At 40.1% G+C, this 27,806-nt stretch overlaps 1 protein-coding gene across 3 annotated transcripts in view; it reads right to left on the bottom strand.

The window, feature by feature from the left end:
• The window catches only part of tcf12 (transcription factor 12), a 190,871-nt gene that overhangs the window by 102,738 nt on the left and 60,327 nt on the right, over positions 1-27,806 (bottom strand). The gene's annotated exons all lie outside the window — the stretch shown is intronic.

The raw sequence follows: 27,806 nt of genomic DNA, 5'->3' as shown, positions 1-27,806 counted from the left end.
TCGTGGCAGAGCGTGCACTGACGTCATTAATAGGCTGGCGGTGCATGTCAGGCTCAGAGTGCATGTCCGCAGCCAGACCCTTCTCCATGAACCAGACGGACCCGAGCCCAAACCCAAAAAAAGACTGAGTGCACCGTCAACACAGCAAAATCATTTCATAATAAGTTTAAACATGTAGAACTGGAGCTTATTGTGTGCTACTGTATTTTCTATCACAGTATAAAACATGCACAAGGCGTCCTTTCATTTAGGATGCACTGTGATTTTAGTTTTATCCATGTGAACATTTAGTCAGAGCAATAATGTAGCGCGACTGATGTGTAATATTGCTGTTTGTGTTTTCGTGCTCAAACATGTAAAGACACTAAAAAAAAAAAGCTCTATTTTCAGCTTTGTCAGATCATATCATGACAACAGCACTGTGAAATCGTACCATTAAGAGAATGAGAGCAGATAAAAGGCAGAAATAGATGCTTTTTTTGCACTGACCTCAAAGGGTAAATATGAACACCATGCTGAAACTGCTCAAACCCTCTACTAACCCACAGGAAGAACCACACAGCTAGCAGCATCACACAGTGTGAGCGAATGCTGTTCCAAGATAGATCTGTTACAAAATTGGACTGAATTCATTATTGTTTTTCCTCTGATGTAGCATTTGCTGCTGATATCCACCCGATATCGATACCTGGTCTCAGATCTCCGCCAGCTCTAGTTTCCCAAATTTCTTAATTCTTGCAATAAAAACAAGAAACTGCGCTGCTCCTGACTTTCCAGTGAAGGGAATGATGATTAGGGAACCATTCTGAACACAGTGAATGCTATTCTGGATCTGATTAAGCTGTAACGTACTGTCTCCCTGTTGTCCCTGCAGGAGAGAAAGAGAAAAGAGGGACTGCCGGTGACCAAGTGAGTGTTCTGGAGGGGGGGTAGGGAAGGGGGGGGGGTCAGAGAGACGACCCTCAGAGAGATCTCTAATTACAGCTGATTTAATCTGCTCTCATTACGGATCCACCACAAGTTACGCAATCCCTCCCATCCCTGTTAATGTTATATGTCCAGTATGCTCTCTCGCTCGCTCTCTCTCTCTCTCTCTCTCTCTCTCTCTCACACACCAACATTACCACAATATAACCCAGCTTCAAAGCCTTGCCTCTGCAGTGTTTGTGTTTAAAAACAAAACATGTAAGAGCAACACAAGATGTTTTAAAGGGCCGGTACCATGTAAAACTACAGTTTTCTGACTTTTTTTTTTTTTTAAATGAAAGAATGATAAAATATGTGAACACTGTTAAAGTACAGTTCTCTCCCCAGTCAATACGGTTCACATAAGCTGCAAACCCACGCCATTCTAAAATCACTGCTTTAAGAGCCATCCATAATGGGAACATAAATAGTAGTAGCGATGAGAAGAACACCCTTAACCGCTAATGTAGCGTATTTTATGTTTTTACAATACCTCAAATTTAACAAACAAAAATAAAAAGTGCACTAAAAAAGCAGAAATTGTTATATTTAACTTTGTTCCCTGTAAAGGATGTGTTAGTGTATTTTCACTAAGAAAATCATCAAAACGTAAAATGAGACGAGGTATTCAAACTTATGACTCTAGAGAAGAGACGAAGACAATATACAGAGAACTGCATACGCAAAAATGCACTAAATAATACTTAACATCTGGTTGATAACTAAGAATATGCATTAATATGAATAAATATGCATTAGTATCACAGTGCAAGGACAAAGGACTTCACCAAACAACAGCAAGGCAGTTGCAATTACAGAAATATAAATAAATATGCATAAATAAGTGTGCACAAGAAGAACGATGCAGAATACAGGCCCTTTAAGCAGCAGTGCTAACTCATTAAGCTAAATGGCCTCTGGCTAGGACGGCTCTGGCTGAATAAGAGAATTCACATGTAATAAAAGATTAGATATAGATGGTTGAAAAAGGGACAGTGAGAGAATTGGTGAGCGCTCGAGGGACATGTGGTGTTTGTGAGCCAAACCCTGCAGGTTATATTACACAGTCACAGACATTTGGATTCCCTGCACAATATATATGTGTTCAATACTGGATCATGCTACATTGCTAATGGAATGAGCGCATCTGAAAGAATCTAACATGATTACGGAGATTCGTTTAGTGGATTCATCTTCTCTGTCTGGATTGGGTGGAAGGGGAGGAGCGGGAGGGGGCGAGTTATTTTTAGCTGGGCCGCTCCTGGCGCACCACCTGAGACCCCTAGCCAGGTGTGTGTGTTTATATATGTGTGTGCGTGTGCATGTGTGTGAATGCAGCACCTGTGGGGCGCTGTAGGAGCGTGTGGTGCACACAGGTGGCGGACAGAAGCCCCACTGTCCGTCCCACGAGCCCCCTCTGATTCCAACAGGTCTCGGAGTAATTATGCTCAGCACAGCCCATTACCCATTACCTTCCTCAGAAGCACGTTCTCTCACAGCAGGCCTTTCATATACACGCACAAGGAGGACACCCTCACTCTGAGCCTCCTGATCAATGCTGGGCCTTCGTTTCTTTCTCTGTGTGGAATTTTAAGCCTTGTATTAAAAAAGTAATGAAAGCTTACAGGCACAGGTATAGCATCGGGCAAACTGCGGGCCTAAATCATCACATATGTTGAGCTGTTAAGTGATCTCAGACTTGCTTATGAGGTTTCTGACACTGTGAGCCTGTTTACACACTGCATTAACATGTGTTTTGTGTCTGGATCATATCTGGATAAACTCTGGCTGGATTCCATTTACACTTTTTATTAAGATGCATCTGAATGATGCATGAATGTATGAAACTGTCACTGGGGCGGTACCCCTCTTGCCACTGGGGTGGCAGCCTCAAGGGTACATCTCAGTACCTTTAGTCACGGAACATAATTGTACTATAATCCATTGAAATTGTACTGACTCCACACACCCCGTCTCGACTCCAGGCTTTTTATTTTATTGTTCTGTTTTAAAACATTCGGTTATAAAAAGGTACAAATATGAACTTTTCACCTGGAAAAACTTATTTAAGGTTCACAATTAGACCTTAAAACCACTGTTGTACCTTTGAGGGAACATTTAAACTGTTTGTACCTTGAATAAAGAAAAACGTACCTGCACAGAACCTTTATTTCTAACTGTATAAAAATCATTTCAGCACATATGTCGTTTTGGTCAAAACACTGTTTACTCTTTTTTCGGTCACGATGCAGGTGGATAAGCTTGGCTTGGTTAATATCCTCCATCTCTCACTTTATTGTTCAGTCTCCCAACCTGCTAGTCACTACTCACATAACTGTATGCAGACAATGAAAACACATTTTATCTACGCTTGTGTTAAGATCCGTCTCTTACCATCTCTGTGGTTTGAGTGATCCAATCGTAGTCCGCTCACAATGCGTCCTGGAGGTGTTTACACCTGGGTTTTTGTATGCATAAGCGAAATCTAAACGTGATCTGATGTTAATGCAGGTGTAAATATGCCTTAAATGACACAGTACTTTCTATAAAAATGGACCAAAGTAAGTTGCATAGCTAAAAAGAGTAGCAGCAACACTGAACTTTGTACTTTTGTCAGTGTTTATAGATAACAGTATGTCTGTTATGCAGTGTAAGAAACTGTAGCCTATAAGCAAACAACATTAGAGATTTGACCAAGAGTGGAAAATACTTTCAAACGGTACTTTGCAAGGCTGGCCTGGATAATTGAATATTATTTGAAAAGTATTTCTGTGTTATTCTGGAATTCCTTTCCTTTATTTAGCACTTGAAAAGCTTCATCTTGTGTTAATGCTTTAGATCCCAATAGAAGTCTAGAACACACTTATGGATTCCTGATCATATTCAGAGTTAAGTACTACTGGGACGGGATTAGTTTTCCTTTGGGAGGTGGGGTAATGCCAAGTTACCACAGAACGTCTGTAATATTTATGAGTACGGGAGACGTGATCGGGGTATAAATGACAGAGATGGGAGTGGCTATTAGATTTATGCACTGCCTCTACTCCAGAAAACAGTAGAAAACGTAAAAATGTTTAATTTAGTCTTTATTCTGTTTAGCCTAACCATCTGTCTTGCTGTCTTAAGTGAATGCAGTGTGTCGTTAGCATTATCATTAGCCTCTGTTTCCACAGGATATTACAGCGTTTTTACTGACACGTCGACTCACATGGGATTAATATAACTTGAGGTTATTTCTACTGTTAACTTTATAGAAGGTAAAAGCGTGTAGTCAGTGAAAATGATGACGTGGCGCATTCGGACAGGACTAAAAACACTGATTAACAATGGTAAAAATTATATTACCCTACCTTCCCATCTAAAACTAATCCCGAACAAAACATTATTATAAAACCAGGAGAAAAGCCAACTACTCAACGCTGGGAATGACAGGCTATTAAAAAAAACCTGATGCAAGACAAGTTACTGAAAGATACCGAAATAGCAAACAACGTTTACACAAAGAGAAATGTTCATTTGTTTGGCTTAAGTTTTGACTGCTTGACATTCAGGTGAAGAAGCTGAGCGCATCACTCAGTCACTCGTTCAGCCACTGCAGACCTGAGACAGAGATAGAAGGCTAGCAAACTGGTTTAGAGGATTCCTCCAAGATATGAACAGCTGTAAATCGATACGAAATTGGGTATAAAACATTAAAATAACTCTCAGAGTGAAAAATCCTGAACGAGATCTCAAAGTCATTTTGTTTGCTATGGAACTTCGACTCAGGCCACCAAGGAAGCAGGGGAATATTAACTCCACTATCCATTCAGTAAACCAGCTAAACTGATCATGAAAACGTGTCACCAAACATAGATTTAAAAAGATATCTTGATTTGTATCCTCGCTGCTATCTAAGCAAGCAGAAATCCAGTCAGACTCCTCTGTCTCCTTTTCTGACATAACAATACAGCACATCTGTCTCTTGGCATCTTTGGTACATCCATCATAAAAAGGCATATATAAACATGTAAAACATTTTTACAAATCAAAAACTGCAATATTTTTAACTGAAAAGCAAGCTATATAACACAAATAAACAAATATCTTTAGAGTGAGGTTAATTATGAAATGTAAATATTGTTTTTAAGGGTGAGAATGAGTGCTTTAACACTGCGAAATGCTATGTGTGCTAGTCCGAGTACTTCACTACTACACTTAATTGTTTTTTTGAAAGATTTGAGTATTTTTAAATCATTCATTTTTTTTTAATTTCTAATTAAAAGTAAAAACATACTTTTTACCCCTTATTTTTATTTACACCTTCAAAGTACCTACAAATCTCAAAGATCAGAAGATTTTTATTTTTTTCTCTTGCCGATCCGTTCACGTACATTTTAATTTTCTGTGTTTACTAAAACGTCCAACAGAAAATGAAAATGCCCACAAATATGCTAAATCATCTTTGTGTGAGCAAACTTATTTACTTTTATATACTTCATATATTTAAAATATCAAAACTTATATACTTTAAATCAAGTACATATTTTGCTTCACATACCTACATATATATATATATATATATATATTATATATATATATATATATATATATATAAAACATTAGATACAGGTGCTTACAAATTAAAATTGTCACATTAATTTACAAGAAAGTTAACAATGTTTTTTCTTTCTCCTGCAAAGTTAGGTTTTTGAGATACAAGATTTTGTTCCAAAAGCAACAACATATAATGCATATGATATATATTATCACTACACAGGTATTTAAATGTATATAACACATGGATATATTATTCCCACACACATGTACTTACATATATGCAATCTATGTGAGACGTACAGATGACTTTGTATTTAAACAAGCCTGTCTGTGCTCGTGTATGTGTGTTATAGAGATTCCAGCAGGTATGCTGGACTGTAGTCTCACTCGTCTGCTAGAGCCATCCAGCAGCAGCAGCAGCAGAGAACTGCCCGCGGCCCAGGCTGAATTTGTTCCACTGGCAAAATTCCTTCCTAATGAATCACTGCCCTTCAACTTTGTGTTTTCATCTAACAATCGCTAACATTTTTATTGGCATCAGCTGCTGTCTAGAGCCAAGGGATAAAGCTAGAGCTAAAAAAGCTACAGCAGGACTGGGGAGGTGGGGTCATGGAGAGATATCAGGAGAGAGATGGAAGAGAGGGGGTTAATAAAGGGGTTTACCAGGGGGAGCACATGGAAATGAGGGCAAGAAAAGCTGAATGAAGGAAGAGTTAAGTAGGCAATGATGGCAGGAGGAAGAGTTAAATGACCAGAAGAAAAGGACAATATGCAAAGACAGGAGAGAGAGAGAGAGAGAGAGAGAGAGAATGACAGAGGAAGGAAGATAGATAAGAAAGCGTGGAATAGAGATGGGGAGAGAAAAAAGAAAAAGAAAGGGAATGAAAAAAGGAGGGACAGAGACAGTAAGAGGAGAGAAAAGAAGAGAGAGAGAAGAGAAAGAGTGAAACAGAAAGAAAGAAAGAAAAATCAATAAAGAGTGAAACACAGAAAGAGAGGAAGAGAGAAACAAAGACAGAGAGGGAATGACAGAGAAAGGAAGATAGATAAGTAAGCATGGAATAGAGACAGGGGGAGACAAAAAAGAAAAATAAAGGGAGGGAAAAAAGGAGGGACAGAGACAGAGGAAGAAAAGAAGAGACAGAAGAGAAAGAGTGAAACAGTAAGAAAGAAAGAAAGAAAGAAAAAGAAAGACAAAGAACAAAAGGAATGAGAAAAGATAAAAAAAAATAAAGAGTGAAACAAAGAAGGAGATGAAGAGAGAATGAGAGAGAGAGAGTGACAAAGGAAGGAAGATAGATAAGGAAGGGTGGAATAGAAACAGGAAGAGACAAAGAAGAAAAAGAAAGAGGGAATGAAAAAAGGAGGGACAGAGACAGAAGAAGAAGAGAGAAAAGAAGATAGAGAGAAGAGAGAGTAAAACAGAAAAAGAAAGAAAGAAAGAAAGGAAGAAGGAAAGAAAGAAAATCAATAAAGAGTGAAACAAAGAAAGAGAGGAAGAAAGAACCAGGGAGAGAAACAGAGAAAGAGAGAGAGAAAGAGAGAGAGAGAGGGAGAGAGAGAGAGAGCTGAAGCACGAGCCAGCAGTCATGTGTACGCACGCCAATAGAGGTTCAAGGCAGATTTAGGTGTTGTTTTCTTCAGCCTTTAGTTCTGCATATAACAGGATTGAGCTAAATAGTGGCAGCTGATGATACAGTCATCAGAGCGCGGGAAGACGGCGGGCCGTGGAAGCCCCGGCCTGTTCCACACACACGCCGAACGTGGGCATCGCTCTGAGCAGGCTTTTTGATGTGTCATTCAGCATTATTGAGATTTCTATTACAGGATGCGCTTGTTTTGGTGCGAGGTGGGTGGATTTAAATCAGGCCACCATCGCTGCCAGGACCAGAGAAGCAGTGGGCACAAGATTAGAATAAATAAACACGGCTTACACTAAGATTTCCACATCTTATCGAGATCGCTGCTTTCAGCAGAGGACGGCAACTACACATTATTCTATAATCAATTTATCTACTGCTTACTACTTAATTAATTAACAAATTGAGATGCAATCATTAGACCTTCTGACATTTAGGCTCAATCCCATTTCACCCCTTGCTGGAGGGGTAGGGTGAAGTGTTAGGGCTCCATGGCCCTCCAAACGGAGGTTTTTCCAGAGGCAAACTCCAAACAGAGTGAAAAACAGGCAAGATGGCTGCACAAGTGACAAAAGAAACCCACAAATGTCAGTATTTTCTCTGTTAAAATTACAGTAACCATTGTATTATCTTAGTTTAATGTCATTTTAATGTTCTGTAATGGTCCTTTTCTTCATAACAAGCATAAAACATTTCTAGTAGTTTGCTGATGTCTCGGTAGCTAGATAATTTTCCTGTTCCACCTTAAATGGTGCAGCATTTACATTCTGGTGCCTCAGGCATCAGAACGGCTGCACCATTTAAGGTGTAACGGGAAAATCAGAACAAGAAGCTGGCGAATATCTGACTTCAGCTTCATAGCACTGCTGAATTAGGGGTTGGTGATAATAGATCATTACTGCATCCCTCTCTTTGAAGGCATATGAGTCCCTAAATGTAACTAAAGCCCAGCAGTGAGGTTTCTGAACTTTACCCTCCTCTGCTATCACTGCAGACTGGCAGGGTCGCCTACAGAGCACCTCTAGTAGCCTGTTAAAACTGAAGAAAATGAATACTTATTAATGCCTTATTACTTACTAAGCCTGAAATGTAATTTCAGACAAACTAACAACTTTTAATGACCCACAGACACCCTGTATAATCAATAATAAAACATCAAGTTTTTTGGTTGACGTAATCGTGATCAATGTTATCAACAGGTTATTGATATTGTCTACTAGTCTTGTTTGAGTCCAACACACAGGTGTCCCTATAAACGTTTCTTGTCTTCTGTCCTTGCTGCAGGTCAGGTTGTTCAAGGCTGAAAGTATGGGAGGAATCCACCCGGTCACATTCCCCCGAGGGTAGAGTTTGGATAGTAGCGGTCACTGTCTCTTCTCTGCAGAGTGACACGCTGATCAGTTGGGTGACCACAGAGCCGTGCTGTAAGCTGAGCGATTACAGCACTGACATACAGCAATGCTGTTTGGCCAATAGGCTTAAAAAGACGTGACTGCTGACCTCACTGTTAGAATTAGGGTTGACCGATATGAATTAAATACAAGTGCTGTGATTATACTGCTAAAATGTTGTGACTGATTTGCCTTGTTAAAAAATTTACACCGTACTGGTGAATTAATAATGTGATATGGTTAACGACTGACCTGGGGGATCCTGTGTGGCGCAACTGTCTAAGAGGTGGTACTATTAACAGGAGATCGAGAACTCGATCCCCATTGATTCCACAGCCATCTGTGGACGATAATCCAAAAGAGCACATAACTGGCATCTCTTACTGGGTGGGTAGGATGGTCCTGCCTCTCCTATCACTCAGTGCAATGCTAGCTAACTCAGGAGTCTGTTAGCAGACATAACAGAATGGTTGATTCTGATATTTTTTTTTTTTTACATAAACTGTCAGAAAAAAAGGTATTACAATTACATTTTTATTCATCAAAGTACAAATGTAACAAAAGGTCCTTCAGATCCAACTATGTACATATTAAGTTTTTTTTGCATAGGTGCATATTTGTCCCTTTTCATAACCTAATGCTTTAAAACAGAAAAATAACATAAAAACATAAAAAAGTCAAGACAAGATGTATAGAAACAATGCAACCTAAAAGATGTAAGTGCAATTGAATGTGGTAAAATTATATTTCCTAACTAAAGGTACTGAAAATGTACTCTTGAGAGTACCACCCCAGTGACGTGAGGGTCACCACCCCAGTGACGTGAGGGTCACCACCGCAGTGAGAGTTTAGGATCTTTTTTGAGAGTGTACATATCGGCCAATACAGATAATTAAACATCTATAGAATGTAGAAACTGGGTATAAGTCTAAACGGCTAGAACATTTGGTTCTTATAAAACTCTATACTGAAAAAAAGAAAAACATTCCTACAATAAATATGTCATCAAATATCAGCTTAAAATGTCAAATCTAAACATCTGTCTCATGGTGACACTTTTTTAAGCAAACATCTGCTGACAGTGATACGATTCAGATACACTTGAGCATCTCTAAATCCAAGAATACCTTCAGTCATCGAAACATTCATAGAAACGCTGGTCAGCATGATTACAGCACACAGCATCTGCATTTGCATATCACTGCTGTCAGAACAAAACCTCGCATCTCCATTTTTATCGTTTTTCAGTTTTCGATATGATTTGAAAACGCCTGCTGTTCTTTACATTTCATGACGAATGGAACAAAAGAAACGGCCCAAAATGACTTGGAAAAACGTCTGGTTCCACTGACTTACACTGAAAGTAAAGTATGTTTTTTCTTTCTCCTGTAAAGTTACCATTTTGGAGATTCAAGGTTTTGTTCTGACAACAGTGATATGTTCGTCTCTGACGTATCGCTACAGCTCAACTCTTTGTCCAGCGACACTGAAATACAAGCTCACATATACACACATTGTATGAAGATGAGATCAGGCAGTAATTCCGGTCACCATAGCGGTCGCCATGGTGGCAGGTTTCCGTACTGGTTTCTCTCACTAGCCGCTACAGCCCTGCGGATTCGGACACGCAAGCAGGCCAGCTGAAGCCCGTAGACACGGGCCAGGGCAGAGGCTGAGGGCTGTATGGATGGAGGGATGGTGGTGAAGGGGGTGATGGGGGGGGGGATTTGTGCCCTTTTCTGCTCGTCTTCAGCTCTTCACGCTTGGCTGAGCGCAGTAACAGATAAGCGCACCCTGCAGCTCTGCATAATGACCGGCTCCATCCACCACACTTCACCCAGCCAAACACACCAACTACCACCACCAGCAGAGGCACCAGCAGGCCCGGTGGCTCCCCTCCATAGCCCCAGCGCAGAGCGAAGCCCCCTTCCCCACCTGCCCTGGACGCTGCAGATGTCTCCTCAGCTGACTGCGCATCATCATGCTACAAATGCTGTAAATTTTGGATATTTGGGTGCAGGGTTGTCATAATACAACTCAACATCTGAACATTTGTCAATCCAAAAACAAATGCTAGAAAACGTCTATAAAAAGAGGAATTCCACAGATTTTGCAAACTTTCTTCATAAGTTTATCACTGAGATGTAAACAAAGTCATTCAGAGTGAGAAACGTGGGGAGTCAGAACTGTTCTCAGTGGTGGTGATAGGAACCAGACGTCCGAAGAGTTTAATGCCTTTAAAACTCCTGTGTCAAACACAAGGCTCAATGCACACAGTCCTATTCAGCCCGCAAACATATTTCAATTTTCTATTAATATTAACCTGTTTCAGAGAGCGCTGCACTACAGTACCAGCCTGCACTGCAACATAACGTGCTCTCCAACTCTCCTACCCCAACAGCAATCTATGGGACATCAATTCTACATAATTCCACGCCAGTCATATCACCAAACACACTAGCTGCATTTTAGCTGCAGTTCAACCAACATAAACACCTAACGTCAGCTCAGCAGCTCAGAAACTGAGCCCAAGAATTAATAAACTTGCAGCACATAAAAGATACCAGGAGTCTAAATCAAGCAAATAGGTAGGTTTAAAAGAACGAGCTCCTCGGGACATTTACATTTTGAATATTTCAAGCATTCACATAAAATTTCAAGATCTACAAGTGCTTATATTTCAATGTTGAAGTTTTTGCATATTGTGAATAAACAATGGCCAGTTTGGGTTATAACACAATATTAATTAAAAATGAAATTCTCTGGTCCACAGATTCATTGAGATTTTTTAATATTAACCTTTACTGGTTCAGTTTGACATTGCTGCTCTAAAAGCTTCCTCATGGAAAGTATGACATGAAATTGTTACACTGTTTACAGAAGGTTTTGACCTAAATTAAATATTTTTTAAAACACATTCATGGCAGAGATGTGCAGGCAATACCTTGTAGGGAAAACAGTACTCATAGACAACTCAGATTTACTACTATTTCACTATTATCAACATCACATACAAAAGTTCAGATGAAACGTGTTCACGGATCATTCTGGGTAGTAAATAAAATGGCTATAATTGTGCTGTAGACGTTGCGACCCCTGGTTTCTATCACCACCTCTGTGAAGAAATCTGAGTCAGTTTCTCTACAATGAACCACTTCACATAAAACTCTTAATGACTTTGTTTACACCTCAAAAATTAAATCATGCAGAAAATTAAAAAAAACCAATGGAATTCCCTTTAATCCTTTCCACCTCCGTGGAGACTCCTAGTATGTTCCAGGCCTCTTAGCTACTAAGACCATAAACGATGACTACCAAACAAAGGCAAGAGCATTCCACTGCTGACCATAAACAAGACAACTATTTATTTTGGCTTCAATTAGAAGAAACAGACATGTTTTTAGTAACACTTTCGCGAACATTCTTGCCAACAGCTGCTACTAAAGACCACATTTGTGAGCTGAGGATGGAATTATTCTCCATCAATTATCGCCTGCACTCCACAAATATCCAGCAGCTTACTCTCAGGTCAGATTAGACTGTGTCTGGACGAGGCTACACCATTCAGTATCTTTTATGGATGTCATGCTTGACGTGTCGGCTCGCTGACGTTCATGTCGACACATTTTTGAGTGTGTGTAGATGTGTGTGTGTATGTATGTGTGTATATATATATATATATATATATATATATATGTATATATATATATATTAGTATATGTGTGTGTGTGTGTGTGTGTGTGTGTATATATATATATACACATACACATACATACAGACACACACATCTACACACACACACACACACACACACACACATATAACTGTATTCAGAGAGAGAGTCAGAGAGAGACAGAGAGAGCAGAAGAAAGAGAGAGCAGCCTTGGCTGCACCTGTGGCCTCTCTGTGCTGCTGTTGCTCTGAGGGATTGAGCACCTGAGCAGCACCTGGTCACACACACACACACACCTGCCTCTGTCTCCACACACACACAAACACACACCACATACACATATACACAAACACACCAGGGAGTTGAGATACACAGAGCAGGATTTACTGTTCCACATTGAGCCTTAAAGAACAATTAAAACAACAGTGAGAGAGACAGAGACAGAGAGAGAGAGAGAGAGAGAGAGAGAGAGAGAGAGAGGACAGAACAAGAGAGTGGATGGGAGAAAAAGAGAAGGAGACATAGAGAAGAGAGCAAGGGAGCCAGAGAGAACATGGAGATAGGGAGGATGAGAGAAAGAGAGGAGAGAGAGTATAGAGCAAGAAAGGGGAGGAAAAGAGAGAGAGAGAGAGAGAGAGAGAGAGAGTATAGAGCAAGAAAGGGGAGGAGAGAGAGAGAGAGAGAGAGAGAGAGAGAGAGAGAGAGAGAGAGAAACAAGAGAGGGAATGGGCGAGGCAGGGAAAAAGAGAGAGAAAAAATATGACAAGGAGAGAGGGAGGGGACAGAGAAAGAGAGAGCGCAACAAACAGAGAACAGATCAAGAGAGTGGAAGGGGTAGAGAAAGAGAGAGAGAGTGGAAGAGGGTGAGAAGAGATAGAGAAGAAAGAGAGGAGGTCATGGATAAGAGAGAGAGAGTGTGGGGAGGGACAGAGAGAGAGGATAAAACAAGAGAGCATGGAAGGGGGAGAAAGAGACAGAGAAGAGAGTGAGGGAGCGAGAGACAGAACGAGAGAAGAGGGGGAGAGACAGAGAGCTGAAAGAGATTTTTTTCACCCTCAGGCAGTATAAAAGGAGAGGAGAGAGGGAGAATGCATCTTGGCATTGCTGCGGCGCTCGCACAAAAAAAAAAAAGAAAGAAAAAAAAGAAACCCACGGCTACAAAACGCTCGCCGCACTTTGCATTGTCACTAAATGACTGCATAATTTCATTTCCTGGAAAGCCATTAGCTTTCATCAAAAGGAGAGGAGAAACAGATGAGAACAATTCTTCTGCACGGAGAATTCATTTAGCAGCGCAGGAGCGCTACGCCAACACCAAACGCACCACGGGCAGGAAATGAGGATGCAAATTTCAGAAATTAGTGTGGCATTCCACAATTATTTCCCTTACAACAGCCAGCAAGCTTAAAGAGATTAAATGACCCCGAACCACCAGGATGACACGCACAGTGAGTTATAGCAGCTCTAATACTCTGTGGACAAAATTCATCCAGGAAAACAGTGCAGGTTTATAGTCACCTGCTCATCCAGCGCTTCTTCTGAAATGAAGGGTATTAATACAGGGTTTGCTGCAGTAACAGCCTCCACTCTTCTGGGAAGGCTTTACACTAGATGTTGATTGCTGTGAGGATCTGATTGAGCATTAGTGAGGTCAGGTACTGATGTTGGACGGTCAGTTCTGGATCACTCCAGCTCATCCCAAAGGTACTGGAGCTCCATCACTCCAGAGAACGCAGTTCCTTTGCTCCACAGCCCAATGCTGGGGGGCTTTAGACCCCTTCTAGCCCATGCTTGGCTTTAGGCATAGTGACCTTAGATTCGTGCAGCTGCTCCAGAGCGCCCCATGCTATTGGTTAGTGCTATTCTATAGAGATTATGCAATTTATTGCCTGTGTCAGCAATGAGTGCAGCTGAATTAACTAATTAGAGGGGCTGTCTGGATACTTGTACTACCTCTATGTCTACTACTACACAGTTGAAAGGTCTACAGGCAATAATGTACACTAATATCAGCCAATATAATTTAACAGGGTTAAATTCAATGGTTTAGGTCAGGGGTCGGCAACCCAACTGTTAAGAAGAGCCATTTTGTCCTTTCAAGAAAAATCAAACCACCTTTGGAGTCACAATATTTTATGTCCATTTTACCATATTGGCTGTAAATATGTCTCAGTATGTGCTAATGTCCTAGCATAGGCTAAAAAATATAAACGAAAACAGACTTACTTTGCTCTGCTTTAGGCTTTAGCTCAGCTATCGCTGCTTTTCTCACATCTCCAGGAGGAAACTTTTCCGCAAAATTAGAACAGTTTCTTGTAAAATGTTTCTCAGTGTTCAGCTTTTTTCTGAGGCTGAAGTCAGCTTGTCATTCGCAAGCTTCTTGCTTGAATTTTCTCGTCCCAGCTTAAATGGTGCCTGAGGTGCCAGAATGTAACTACTGCACCTTTTCAGGTGGAACGGGAGAATTCGAATGAGAAACTGACTCCAGCTTCCTGACTTTTTAGTGTTTGACAGTTTCTTGTTGCAGATTAAACGTATCAGGAAACCAGCTGGAGTGCTTATAAATGCAAATCTCTCTCATGGCCTTTTTGTTAGCTACTACCCGGGCGAGACTGTTGGCATTGCTATCTGACCAGCAGTGTGAGCGCCAACCTTCAGCATTAAAGGGTGAATTAGCAGTTATAGGCTACATTAACTCCAAGACCATTTATACCTAAACCTGTGTTGAACGATCAGCAGAGCTTTATTTTACTGCAAAGGAGGATTATTTTATTTTTACCTAAGAAATCTAATTCTGCTGTGGAGTCGCAACAGGGCAGCATGTTGCCGATGCCTGGTTTAGGTAAAAACAGTACTTTACTGACTGATACAGCTGCCAGTTAACAATTGTTTACTGCCAAAAATGACTGTCAGAAATAAATGATTTTCATGATTTCACAGTCTGTTCCAAGATAAATCATGGAGCAAGAAAAAAAAAAAAATCAATGTTCTCATTGATACCAAGAAATCCACAGGACCTCAATATCAGCTGGCCAAGCGACATATCGGTCGGGCCCCAACTACATCATACTACTATTCCATTCAGCTCAAGTTTCATTGCTAAAATGTAAAATGTTCCCGAATGTGAACTAAAGTGATCAGCCTGAGCGTTTCATACTGAGCTGTTCTCTCGTGGCCTCCTCTCCTCTGAGCGTTTATAGTTGGCTTGAATCTCCGCTGAGCCTCTCCCCTGACTACTGTTGCTAAGGCTACGCATCTGCAACGCTGGCGGGACTAAAAAGCGCATCCAAACAACACTTCCAGCAGGGGAAATAACACTCGACAGTAACGGCGTGTTGTCAACAGTCTCAAGGCCCGCCTTTCCACACTGATCCTCAGAGAGGACCATTAACTAACACTGAGGTTAGAGGTGGCAGACCAGGCACTAGACCTCTAACGGGGGAGGGGATGGAGGGATGGAGAGACGAAAGCACAAGGCATCTCTCATCCCACAGGTGTGGAACAAACTCTCCCAGGCTTGGGATGGGGATTTGTGCTGTCTTTAATATTTTAATGTTTGTGTTTTTTAAGTGAGCAGCATTTTAAAATTTGTAAAATGTGTAATTGTTATGAATAAAAACAAAAACACTGGAGGTTTAATATTCGTTTACAGTGTGCAGACAGCATGAAAGGTGATTGTACCTGATTGGTTAATTTAGTGACTTAGAAAGATGGGATTTAACATCCTACCAGCTGACCTACAAATGCAACTTTTAACCAATTTGTCATACTTTTATTTCCATTAATAGCTCTGTCACTATTTTGCATAATAAGGGTCACAATATCAGCTGCCTGTGTCCCCACATTCTCTGCAGTTCAACACTGTAAGCTCAGCCACAAACTTAAAAATACACAATTAATTTTTTGCTTTATTCCAAAATACACACACTACGTAAATATTGGATAAAATAAATTAATATAAAGATCAGTTCAGATATAACTGACATAGTACGTTCAAATAACCCTAACCATTTACTAGATGGAGGGGCTTGAGAGGCGAAAGTCGGGCCCAACCGATACATCGTTTAGCTGATAATATCAGGTAACAATGCACAACTAAATAATATTTACATAATGTAGGACTGGAGAATTTCTGATGTTTATCAGCTTTAAAACTTACAATTTAAACTGACCAATATTTGACAATTCACAGTTATCACAAAACTGACACAGTAGTCAGTAAAGCACTGTTTAGGGTGATGCCACAGCCATCCATTGTTGGGTCTCCTACAGCTGGAGTTCTCAGCTTTTTCCACCTCAAGGCCCAACTATTTATCAAGAGAAAACAAAGGTTCACAGGAAACATTTTTTTGCTAAAAAGAATATCATTTTTTGGGCAATTTTCAACACAGTAACGTTTGGGGGCCTACCTCTGCAATGTCATATGACCATAAAATCAACAGATTAGAATAACGTAAGCTTGATTTAGACCCAAAATCAGGCAAAACTGATTAAATTGAACGTTTCTTCAATGTATTTTTTGAACCAGTTGCTTGTGAGTGGACAAATGGGTACAAAATAGCTGAAGCTGTTTTACGTGCCATTTCTGCAAAGCATGTATTAGTATTATTTACCATTTGAAAACTTTTTTTTTATTATTTAATTCTTACTTTTAAGTACTACTTTTTCATTGGACCACTACAGGCCACATGCTCCTCCTTAGCATTAGCCTGATGACCACCAGAGGGTGCTTGCTTGGGTGCTTGGCCCAGTGGTTAAAAAACCCTCTTCTAGACAGCATAATTGTTCTTGCTCTCTCAGGGTGGGTAGGATGGGCCTTGCTCTCCCCCCACAACTCAACACAAAGCTAGTCAATGCATCTAGCAGAACTGCCAGTTAGTGCTCTCCTCCAAGTATGTTGAGCTGCTCAAAAATGCTGCTTTAGCAGTTTGAAAAAACAGCTTGGTAACACTGTGGAAGGGGGGGGGGGCTAGCTAGTGGCAGGGAATTGGTGGAAAAAACAGAGTAAAGAAATGCATGTATGTTTTAAAAACTGTAAAGCGCTACTCAGTGGGTGGTGGTTTTTTTGAGCTCCTCTAGACTGTTAATGGTCACAAAATGTTCACGTCTGTCAGGCCTGAGTGAAAACCACGAGACACGGAAGGAGTCTCGCGCTCCCCCAGGTGTGGAACGAACTCTCTCAGGCTGAGTTACACTCTTAACTAATAGATTTCACCCGCTCAGGGCTCTGAGGATGGAATCCCAGGATGTTAGCGAACAACAGAAAGGCCTTCTGAGATCAGCGCTGATTAACGGAGCTAAAGGAAGGTCCGTACGGGACGCGTGTGCTAGTGGAAATAATTACAGCCTCATTGAGTCAATCTAAAAGAGAGCAAGGGGGAGTCAGTTGAGCGTGTATGTGTGTGTGAGCGCATGCAAGTGCGATGACGCTCCTAATAATAAGCAGATTATATTAATACAACACAGTGGCTTGTGTGGCAGGCCGCAAAAACGTGAGCGTTTCCACAGGGCCAGTCAGCAGAGTTAAAAATACTGCGCTGAGGCACATGGCCCGAAATGCTGGACACGCACACGCGCACACACACGCAGCAAAGAAAGTATAAATGCATGTCAGCAAAGTACACACATACACACGCGCACAATTTTAGATAACTAAATTATGTTGACTAATCTAAACCAGCTGAAGTCTTTCATGACGGACACACTCAGCTGCAGAAGAACAGAACAGCAAAAAAGAAAGTGAATTTCTCTTTTTTTAGCTACAAGGAAGTCCTGAAATGTCCTTGTAATATCCTTTCGCCTTTCTCCAACTTTTTTTTTCTTTCTGTCTTTTTTTCTTTCTTTGATGCTGAGCCATCAGTGTGACTGGGCATGTAAATCCAGGATTCTGAAATGAAGCTGTAACTCCACAGTGCCATCGGAGCGAGCCAGGAGTCCAAAGAGAATCTCTTCATCTCCGTCTCTCGCGCACGCATCATACGGACACAATATATACAAGTACTGTGTGAAGGTCCGAAACCACTCCTCATTTAATTAATGTCCAGTCAAAAAGGCCACTGAGTCTAGTTCATTTTGGTGTTAGAAAAAAATATATATTTAAGGGAGAATTACACAGAAGCCTCAACAATTAAATATCATTTTTTAGAATAATCCGTTCACTCTTTGCCTTTATTACAGTGTCTATTCTTTTCAGGAGACTCACTTTCAGTTTTCCCAAGAAATCTGCAGGCATGTTTTTCCACACCTACAAAGTTCAGTCTTAGCAGTTCGTTCCGTTTTCTGCTTCTGATGATCCAAATAATCCCAGCCACATTTAGTGATGATGAGGTCTGGACTCTGGGGTGGTCAGTCTATTATTCTGAGAACACCAGCAGCTTCCTTGTTTTATTTAGGGCTTCTAGGCAGCTACACATCCTTTCAGACCCACAGCGCTGAGCTGTCTTCTCACAGTCGATGGACGGACAGAAACACCCGTGGATGTTTTCAGATCTGAAGCACAGTGGAGCTTGATTTTCTGAATAACTTGCACGTAATGGCCATTTTGACTGGACAGTACTGTATGAGAATATAACCATTAAACGCTCAAAAATGCTTTTCTTACGTCAGGCTTGTTATAAAATATAATAAGCTACCAAATATCAGAACATTCGTCACTTCTGATACATTCAGAAGACAATACAACACCAACATTATCGACCGACTGAGATCAGCCAGTCCTAGTTTTTATTATTTATTTATTTATTTGAAACATTTTTACTAGAGCAATTCTACATTATCAGAATCTACATTTATGTGCAATTTCTGTGCAGCAAATTGCATAAGCAGCCGTGTCTTGCAGCAGCAGAAGTAGTTCCTCTTCGAAACGTACAGAGCCCATGACCTTCTTTCGTGTCAGGCAGGCAAGCTAAGCACATTATTCCCCTCTCGTGCACCCAAAGGCTTTCCTTTGTGTGCTCAGGCACCAGAACGAACCCATGGCTTCGGCTAGATTAAGGGCTAAAATAAAGTTTTAAAACTGTGTGCTCTTTATTTTGTGCGCTCAATCTAAAATGCTTGTACTGCTCCGAGTTATTGACTGATCGAGTCTTAATGCCGAGGCAAGCGCTTGGGCCAACTGCTACGGCCGAAGTCTGGAATGTCAACAAAAGACTAAACCAATTTGTCTTTTGTGATCGTAATCTGTTTGACCAGTAAATACTGGCCTCGCTGAAGAGGCAGGATTTTCGATCTGCATGCAGATTTCTTTTTAATCTAAAGCTGGATTAAGCCTTATTAAATATTGCTTAAAACATCTACTCAAACAGAGTCATCATTATGCAACACCTTCCGACCTTACAGGACAAACATACACACGCTTATCCCCCCCCAATACCCTCCCTCCCCCCAAAAAAGACCCCCAGCACCGTTCTTGATTAAACTCAGACCCACAAACAAGCATGCAACCACATCCAAGCACACGAGCACTAATGAACATGCACCCCCCTCTTCCCTTATGTGCATTAAAACATCACTTTGAAACGATGATGAAGGGAGACATAATTAAGAGGGGTCAACACGACACACACGGCTCATTTCGTCACGCTAGGCTAGCTGCCTCGGCTAATCTGTCCTGGTGTGGATCGAGGCTGTGTGGAGTCATAAAGTTCGGCCTGTTGCTGGCACGGTGGACACGTGCAGAGGCGTGGGCTGGAGGCCGAGGAGGCTGCTGGGTAAGAGGATTGGAGCGGGCCGGCCGCACGTGAGCCCCAGACTGCCTGACCTCTGACCCCTAAGGCCTGTGATGACACCAGCAGGCGCAATAGGCAAACACGAGCCTCGTGCCGCCAGCAGTATCAGGGGATGTCTAATGGTATTAGAAAATTTCGGACAGTGTCAAATGTCTGTTCCACATTTATTAAATAAACGACCAAATAAATGAAGTCTGCTTGTAGATCTCAGTTTACTTACTGATATCCTTTTCTGAAAGTCCAGGTGCTTTAAGGTTGCCAGAGCACAAATCTGAAGAAAAATATAAACTGACCCTTAATAGTGGTGGATAATCCGAATTGAAACCAGATGATGTCAAGTTACTTTGCTTATTTTGGCCGCTCTACGTAGCAATTTTATGACTGTGAGCAAGTCAATTATGCTGTATGTGAATGCTGCTACACCTGTACCTGAATGTAACGTCATACTGTAATGACAGACTCATTTAAAATAGCCAGATGCCTCTTTCCTTTGATTCACCACTTTGTTAGATTACTAAATTAAAATGCTGGTTTTGCTTATTAAAGAGGAAAATAGTTTTGGTGATTTTTTTTATTTTCAAACTTTCACAAACAGCTAGCAAAAATTAGTAAAGAAATCAGAAAAAAAACACAGCCTCTTGCTTTTAACACTTCATGTATCACATTAAATTCAGTCTGTTGGTCACATAAGTGAACTGATTTCAAAGAACAACATCACAGGAAAGACAAATCTGTGAATAAAAGCCTGAAAATCAAGGAATTAAGTAAAACACAAATGCCGTTGTGCATCCAAGGTGTAAGTAGACCAATAAGAGCAAGCCTTGTAGTATTTTTCCCTCATCATACTAAATGAACTAAATGAACTAATGGATGTTTCAGTGTCATCAATCTAACAACAGCAACTGCTCTATGTTAGGACAGCAGAGTGGCGTTCGCGCATGCTTAGCTAGCATTCGAGATTCATGTTTGTCATCGTGTATTTAGAATATAGGGCATTTAAAAATGCAATGAAATTCTTACACCACAGCAGCAGCAGCGTCTCCTATAAAAATACTGATGTAAACAGAAGCACACAGGGGCCAATCAGTACAGCAGACAACAGTTAACATTAAATGAAGAAACGGTGGCAAACAGTACAGTTGGCTGGCAGTAAGGAATTAAATAAATGGCAGTAATAACACTGAACATACAGTGTGGCTAGGTGTGGCACTATGTGGCAAATAATACAATGCAAGAGACCCTATATGGGGTAATACAGCATAAAATACAGTGTTAACCAGAATATGGTCAAATATACTGTATACATGATATGAGAATACATGGTACAACACATACATCACAGGTAAAACCCCCAAACACACTAGAGATGCATGATGATTCATATCAGTATCCGACAGATTTTGATCAATATTTCAAGCTGATATTTGATTACATGTATCTTGTACTCCAGATAAGCAGCACGTTTAGGTGACACTGGGTTACTGTGCTAAAGTATCGACATTTCATTTATTTTACTGCATTTGTAACCCTACTGAAATAAAGAATACATCTTATATATGTTTATGTATCTGCATGGACAGACGTGCATGAAAAATACTGGATATCAGCTTCAGCTCAGATTCCCATATTCCCGGTGCATCCCAAACACCACAGGGAAGGTTAGACTCCAGCTTGCCGATGTTGCACTGACAAATTCAGAGCATAAAGACTTGAACGAATGGAGTCACATGTCATGAATGGTGCTGCGACATCACAGACGGCTGTAATATGCAAATAAGCACTAACAGAATAAAAAATACAAACATAAATAGTTTTTGGTAAGAATAATGCAGGCCAATCTTTAACTACATCAATATCTTCGCCAAGGTATTTGTCATACGTATTACAAGGCATGCAACAACTGCTATATGTAGCAATGGAACAGCAATACTGTACTTTGTACATATCACACATCCCTAATGACACACCCTAGCCCATCTATGCCAGTCCCACCCCTCACCAAATCAGACCGAACATGTCAAACAACCAGATAATACCACATGAATTTATTAAAGCTTATGTGGCACTGTTAAATTTCAACAACACGGGCTTTTTTGTTTTTTTTTAAATATCATGCTTGATAAGACGTGTCCTCCTTTTCTTAGTTCCACGCAGGCTCCAGCGAAAGCATTAAAATGCACTTGAACTGAAGATGACCTTTTAAATGAATCTCCATTATTCAAGACACACAGCGAACTGTGGTGGTTACCCTAATTAAAATGTTATGTCAAATAAACAGTCATTACCAGCCATCTGCCTCGCACTAAAAAACTGTACCAGGTTCATTATCATACACAACGGGTGACCTCGACTAACCCCAAGCTGCTTTCAACATGCCATACTTCACGGTGAGTAAGAGATGGAACCGGGTCAAACTTACAGCCTCGCCGAGGTCATTAAAGAATACACGCAATAAAACATCCAAAAAGAAGAAGAAGAAAACACAGAAAGCACAGAGAAGAAAAAACACAATACAACCAGGAGAACGATGGCCTTCGGGCTTTCGCTCCGCATCAGTCAGTCCAGTCTTCGGACTTCAGTGTTTCTTATCTAAAACTAAGGCCGGTTTAGATGTTTTTCCAAATGTGTCCGCCGGCTTTAGACACACAGCACTGCGGAAAAAAGTTCCAAGCAGCCAAGAAAATTGTTAAAAACTGAGAAAGTATGTAAAAACACCACATAAGATTAGAATAAACAGAAATGAACATGAATACAGCACAACCTAAAAAGATTTGTTTGGGTTTTTTGAAGTTATTAATATGTTGTTCATAATAATACAGTTAGAAGAGGACAGGTTTGGCTCCTGACTTTTCCAGCCACTGCAGGGATTTGATGAATTCCATCAGCAGCACAGCTGATTTAATTTAATGAAGGATTGTATTTTTTCAACTTATCTTGTGTTCAACAGAACCTAAAAGTGCATAAAGCATTTTTGCATTTTAATATCAATATATAAAGAAAGAGATATGAATATTATAAGTGTAAGTTGAATATTAATTATTATATAGCCATCAATCACAGTTTGAAATGCAGTAAAGTCAAGATTGTTTGTATCATTTAGTTGATGACAAAAAGAAAGGAGCACCACTTTACTAGAAACACAACACTTTACTAGAAACACTGTATTATGGTCATTTTTTGAGTTATGCCATAACAGTTATTAAAAGTCATTTCTTTTTCTACTTAATTATCATCACATTCATCATTATTGCTAAAATATTTATAGCAATAGGCAGATTAGGCAACAAAACTGAACCTCTGTACTGGATATGTAGGTTATGAATACATTACCCCTGTTGATAATATTTATTTTGGTATTTTAATACTGATATATAAAGCAAAAGATATAAATACGATGAGTGTAATTGAATGTTTACACAGTTTTACATCTGATTTGCAGTAAGTGAGCTTTAGCCAGCTGACGTTAGCCCCCATCAGACCAAACTGCACCTCTGAACAATCTGTATTATGTAAATGTTTAGATGTATCGTGATGCCTATATTAACGTCCATATCAGGAATTTGAAACGCCCTTTGTTCCACATTTTCGCTGATCTTGCCTAATAAGATAAACCAGGTACTGGATGGTGGAGTAACTACTGACCTTACTGAGTCAATATGTTGTTTATTTGCATTTACTGTATTTTTTTTAACACAATAAATGCCTACTTCTCAGATAAAGGGCTTTACATATCACTTTCTCAGAAGGCTTTTGCACAGTACTGTATTTCTTCAATTTATACTGTGTTCAACAAAAGCAAAAAGCGCATAAAGTGCAAACTCCACTAATGTAGGCCTGAGAGTTGAAATATCAAAGCAAATCAAACAAGGACTTTCGCAAGGGCAACATTTCCCCTTCTTGCATCTTAACAAAATGCATGAGGCAGACACAAACATTAAGAAACACAAGCACCTGGCTAGAACTTAAAATGCTCTGATGTCTCTAAGGCACTGAAACACTTTATTTCCTCTGTAATACTGCGACAATGTAATTTCAGATGCTGCAGTCCACAACACACAAAGCCAGATTTGTATTTTCCTGAAGAAACTACTGGGATTTGTCTGTAGATAATCCACTTAGATCACATTGTCTTTAAACACTTGCGAGCAATAAACAAACAAGCAAATAAATAAATACATTATGAAAATCAGCCAAAAACAGAAGAACGGCCTTGGAAATGCTGGTGATTTTAAACTGTACTACGCCTCTGCCAGTCTGGGCTGGGTTCTTTCATTACTGAGTTATAAGGTCTGAGAGTTGTTTTAATGAGGTTGCTCCAAAAACGCATAATTCCATGTAAATCCCAGATACTGTTGCTGAAATTCAATTTGATAAGACTCCGGCTCATCGTCCAATCCCGGCCAGATAAGCGCAAGCAATTCAGCTCCGCTATCAGATCGTCTAATTCCCCGACACATCATTGTTCCTGAACATTTCCATATTTTGCTACTTACAGGCGTAATTAGCATTACATCCGCGAGACTGAGGAAGCAAACATCCCCCTCCCCCAAAAACACACACACATCGCACACCCAGGGATCAATTGGCAGAAAGATAACATTTTGTTTCGGTGGTCTCCTCATCCGTAAACTTGCCACCTTGCATGGCAACCGGTCTCCAGGGCGAAGCTACAAAGCACTGGCGTTCAGCAGCCCATAAAGCTGTCATGTGCTAACACATCACAACTGAGTAGGACAGAGAGAGCGCCAACGTCGGACTCTCGGCCGCCATCATCCGTCACTCGCGCTCGAGATAAATGCCCTACGGTTCGTATAAACCAATCAATCAATTCCGGCAAAAATATCTGAAACAGCAGCATCTAATTAGTATCTCTTCAGCATAGCAGCGTCTTTACCACATTTTCAACTCAATAATAAAAGGATAAGGCTGGAAAACATCAAATCAAAGCATGTGCATACAGCATTAACATCAAAACCCATACTTATACAGCTGAAAGCTTTAAAAAAGGAGGGGACGAGAAAAAAAGGGACACAAGGAAACAGCATAACTCTGCTGTCGGGAGAAAACCTCGTATCTCCAAAATGGTAACTTTACAGGAGATAGAAAAAACATACTGTATTTTCAATGTAAGTCAATGGAACCAGACGTTTTTCCAAGTAATTTTGGGTCGTTTCCTTTGGTCCATTCATCATGAAATTTACACACAACGTAAAGGGCAACAGGCATTTTCAAACAATGTCAAAAACTGAAAAACATAAGAGACAGTGAGATATGAGGTTTTCTTCCGACAACAGCGATAAGTAAGTTATAAAGGCCACTGAACACTGAACTGCACGGTTCATTAAGAGAGCACAATTTGTCCTGTTTAATGGGATTTAGTGTTGTGCAGTATGTAAAATGTTAAATAAAATGCAATGTGATAAAATATGGCGCTCCTAATCTGTCTCTGTCCTACTCTGTACTTGAAATAAAAACACGGAAAAAGAAATATTGTGATAAATACTGTTACTGGTGCAAACTCAGGCAGGGACAGGGAGTGGTGGGGCATGTCCCCCTCCATTTTTAGAAATTATGCAAGCAAATTTTTGTGGGTTTGGGATAATTGTTAAAAAAAAAACACACACAGCCGAGTTGCAAAAGGCTGTCGGATATTAATTATTATATAGCTGACAAATACAGTTTTAAACACATTAAACTCACAATTTTTTTTTTCATTTAGTTATGACAAAAAGAAAGAAGCACAAACTTGTCCTGGAACTGTTTTTAACACTTCTTTACTGTATTATGGTCATAACTAGCATAATATTTTTAATTATTGCTAAAATATTTATAGCAGTAAGCAGATGCCACTGGAGTAGGCGGCAAAACTGAACCTCTATACTCTATATGTAGGTTATGAATATATTATTCCTGTTAATAATATTGATTTCTGTATTTTAATATTGATATATAAAGCCAGAGATATGAATATAGTGAGTGTAACTGAATGTGTTCTCTGTTTACACAGTTTTACATTTGATTTGCAGTAAGTGAGCTTTAGCCAGCTGACGTTACCCCCCATCAGACCAAACTGCACTTCTGAACATTCTGTATCATGTAAATGTTTAGATGTATCGTGATACTGTATTTCTGCCGTATCACCTACCCCTATATTAATGTCCATATCAAGAATTAGAAACGCCCATTGAGCATAAATCTGAAGCTTTAATTAAACCGAAACTATATGGCTAATAAGTGCTGTTAGTTGTTAATGTACGATATAACTACACAAAATTATAAAATCACCAATCAGAACGACTCCTCTAGCATTTTTCCTCGTCCTACTAAACGCAGCTGTTAGACATGAATGGGTTAAAATAAGAAAATAAGATGTAGACATAAATACATGTCAAAATTTTTTTCACAAACTGGATTTTCACTCTACTGAGCAAGTGCAACATTTACAGCTTGGTCCAGCGAGTCAACAGGCCGTCACAGGCGAAGCTAAGACAGCAGGCCAACCTCCCGTATTGATTCAGATGGAAAAAAGACCTGAAATATATTTGGAGCAAAAAGAGGAACTCGGCCGAGTTCATCTCGCTTTCACACACACCTCTGCGGCGCGAACATGGAGAGAAATCTTATGACCTGACTTGGTTTGTGTGAGAAATGATCTCTGGCACATCTGCTTGTTTCGCCTCTACATGCCCCCCCCCCACCAAAAACACACTCCCCCACACCTCTCCCCTCCGCTAGTGGAAGCAGCCGCTGGCTTTTCTGATGATAGCTAGAAGACAGTCTTTTGTGATGGAAAACTGTACTGATGGCGTGACTTCCACCCTGAAGGGGGGAGGGGGTCAACTTCTGAGAACAGTCACCACAGGAAAGGGGGAAGGGGGGTTGGAGGGAAATAGAAAGAGAGAGCGAGCGCGCGAGCGAGAGAGAGAGAGAGCGAGGGGGGGGGGACAGTCTATACTTGTGCTGGGTGATACTGATAAAATTCAATATTGTGATATTTGCCAAATATCTCACGGTATCACTGTTTCTGATGATATTTAAGTTTGAACTTATTAAGCCTCTGCAAGAGAAAAACATCAAACTCTTTATTTAAGAAAAGAGTAAAGAATTTGTTTCCATCATATGGCCTTTAAGATTGCAGTAATAAAGTCGACGCTTCCAAAGCACTGCAGCTCTATGCAGAGAGAATGTCTAATAAACCAGCTTGTTTTGACCAAACTGTTCTGTTTTAAAAAGACACTCCAGGGAATTTAATACAGCGCTACATAAGGCAGAAACCACATTTTCAGAAAGGAAATTCACTGTGTACATTATTTTTTCATTTATTTTTCTATTGATCTTTTGATGTATGCATTGCAGATACTAGGCATGCGCCAATATAGGAATTCTGTCTCAATATCAATCGTCAGAAATTACGATGTATCATATATACATAGATACATAGATACAGGTTTAATCAAGAGGTATAAAAAGTACTGGGACCCTTTCACTGGATACCTTCAACGCTGTGACTGTGAGACTGTGATGATAAACTGTGACAGCCCCCTCAGTAATTTCACTTACATTTTTCCTCCTCCAAACTGCCAAGATTATAACATCTGCTATCATGTTTTACATTTTTTTATTTATTGTTTATGTCTGTTTAGTTGTTTTGGCATGCGTTGCTGTATATGTACAGTTTCTGGACTTTGACTGACTTTTTCATTTCTTTTTTTTTTTGTAATGAGGCTTTTTTTGGGGGGGGCTTATACTGTTATTTTTTTATTCTACAAACAAAAAAATATATTGTCTATGTAGATATTAATCAATGCCGATGCTGATACTTGCAAACCTAATGGTGGTTTTAAATTGGTCAAAATATCAGTTTGGATCA

Source organism: Colossoma macropomum, unplaced genomic scaffold (genome assembly GCF_904425465.1).
Source record: "Colossoma macropomum unplaced genomic scaffold, Colossoma_macropomum, whole genome shotgun sequence".
Classification (NCBI taxonomy): domain Eukaryota; kingdom Metazoa; phylum Chordata; class Actinopteri; order Characiformes; family Serrasalmidae; genus Colossoma; species Colossoma macropomum.
Note: the sequence above shows the minus strand (reverse complement) of the source record. Positions and strands in the feature narration are given on the sequence as shown.